The 2,500-nt window shown below is 47.9% G+C and overlaps 1 protein-coding gene across 1 annotated transcript in view; it reads right to left on the reverse strand.

Moving 5' to 3' along the window:
• Window positions 1–2,500, reverse strand: part of LOC126570167 (broad-complex core protein) — an 87,902-nt gene that overhangs the window by 30,780 nt on the left and 54,622 nt on the right. The gene's annotated exons all lie outside the window — the stretch shown is intronic.

Genomic DNA, 2,500 nt, shown 5'->3' on the forward strand with positions numbered 1-2,500 from the left:
CTATGATGTATGATAACCACTTTTAATGACTTTTACTGCATACACACGCGCGCGAGTGCTCACATACATACACATATTACTGGCCTGGAGGGGTTTGGGGATCGCATGCCATCGTTTGATGACTCTGCGCGCCCACTGGAGGCTGTCAAAGTCCTTTGGGGGTGCTCATCCCCCCCAAACACCCTTTGCGTACCGTTACTGGAGCTTTTTGAGCGTGAAATGGGCGCTGGCACGGTGGCGGGGAGTCAAAAGAGAGAGAAAGAGAGAGAGAGAGACACGTGGTGCCAGGGGACAATTTTAAAACATAACCATCATCCCACCCACGCGTCGCCTTCTCTAATGTTGGTGATCGCAAAACCGGGTCCCTGTTATGCCTACAATGGATGTAAAGTTCATTGCGTTCGGACGCGTCGTCTTCCCTCTTGATATGCTGTGTCAGCAGCAGAAAAGTAGCGAGATGATATGATACGCAATGTTTGACATTTTTATAGATTTACCCTTTACTTGAATTTTCAAATTTGGCGAAAAGGAAGCTCGCGTGTCACTCGATGGCTAGGGGTCACATAAAAACGATCGGTTTGCTGAATAGCAAGGATGACCTCCTCGGCTTGGTGGCTGGAACTGTACGCGACGAAGAAATACATTAAATTTTCATTCATTTAAACACTCATATCACTGAAAATGATATGGCGTGATTTAATGTCAATGATTTTTTGCACATTTCCATAAGTATTAATCTTTTTATAAAGTCCCGTTTTACTATTATGTGGTTCCTAATCTTTATGATTGTATTTTGTAAGGCTTCCAGTTCACAATTTAAAATCGCGTTCATTCGTTTTGACCACGATCAAAATCACGAATCTTCAGGAAGCTGACCGATAAAGCTGGTTGATAAGGGGCGACGAATAAGACACGATTGAACAAGTTCTAAACATCCTGCTGAATTAGTGTTCCGACTGAGTGGCTTCGGCTGCTCGTTCTGGCAGATGAACTCATTCCACAAACAGACACTTTCCACGAACTAGGAACAGGAAGCATGACGGCATGGCCAATCATTACCTAGCCTGCGTGGCCAATCTTTCTATTCCCCGCGCACACACTGCATCGTGGTCAATTCGTGGCGTCTTATCAGGCGTTGGACTAGTAGAGCAGGGGTATTAGTGGTATTAGAGAGGTTTTCGACAGGAAGAGGGGGTTGGGTCACATTTGCACTTGGCACGCAAATCGAAACCCACACAAAAAAGCCAATGTTACCACACCATAAACAAACCGGACGCATACAATTTCGATTTTCCCGGTGACCTCGGTTAGTTGGGCTCACCACGAATGCCACCAGCTGTGTGGCGCCTCCCTTTTCCTGCCATCCTTTCCACCCCTTCATATCTTACGCCCCATTGGCACCCCCTTCTGAATCAACTGTATACATTTCTTTATCTTTCGCGAATTGCAGTTGTGCTTAGAAAGAAGAAGGAAAGGGGTGGAAGCAAAAGGGGTGCAGAAACACCAACAACACCAAGAAAATGCAAGTTTGCCCAACTGTGCTCCAACGCCAGTAGCGTTTCGGAGGGTTGGCCGGTTTTTGGGGGCGAGCGCTCGCTTGATAACGTTGATTAGCGCAAACCTGCCTGTGCGCCTTGTGTTTTGGTCGCAGTATTTTTGGCAACAACGACAATAACAAGTGGCGGTTCAAGGTCATCGCTACCGGCCTCCAACGCACACAAAGCGTTTCGATTAATCCCCCTCTCCCCCCCCCTTCCCCCCCCCCCCAGCTTGCGACAACTAGACACTATCGATGTACTTGTAGAGCACTCGTGCGATGTTCCCTTGGTAACAGCGGCTGCGATGGCGGGCATTCCGAGGGATCGAAATTCGTTCTTGAGGCACAGAACCCGGGACCACCACGTAGTGTGACGGCGAGGGAGGGCTTGGCACAAACCAAACCTCTTCTCGCCCCCCTCCCTCAGTTGAACTCCACGGTTTGGCAATGTGTTTTCGCAACTAATACACAAAAACCAAAAAGGCAATAAAAAAAGTAGCCCGACAACCCCGTGTTTGCTGGTGTCAGTGCTAGTGGAAAGAACCGTGTGCATACGACGATTGCGATGCTGCTTGGGCTATGGTAAGATTGGCAACCTTCTTATCAGCCAACGTTGCGTTTCGCTTAAGCATTATCAAGCTTACATCTCTTCCTGCAGACCGTGAGCCGGTTGTCTTGCAGTGGCCATTGCTGCCGATTCCGTCGTTCATACTTAATCAATGCATTGTAAACAGAGTTAAGCATCAGTACAGGGGGGCTTTGGTACAGCGAGGAATAGGGGAATTCCCTGTTGAGTACAACTTCATTGCTCCGTGTGCTGCGATAACCAAACAGGATCAGGTGCCATTGCACATGAGCAGTAAAACACTATCATAAACATAGTGGCCCTATGTTATCGAGGCGTAATTTGACGAAGTAATCACCACACAGCAGCATGTCTGACGCACGTCAATACGCTCACAA

The sequence above is a fragment of the Anopheles aquasalis genome, chromosome 2 (assembly GCF_943734665.1).
Source record: "Anopheles aquasalis chromosome 2, idAnoAquaMG_Q_19, whole genome shotgun sequence".
Classification (NCBI taxonomy): Eukaryota; Metazoa; Arthropoda; class Insecta; order Diptera; family Culicidae; genus Anopheles; species Anopheles aquasalis.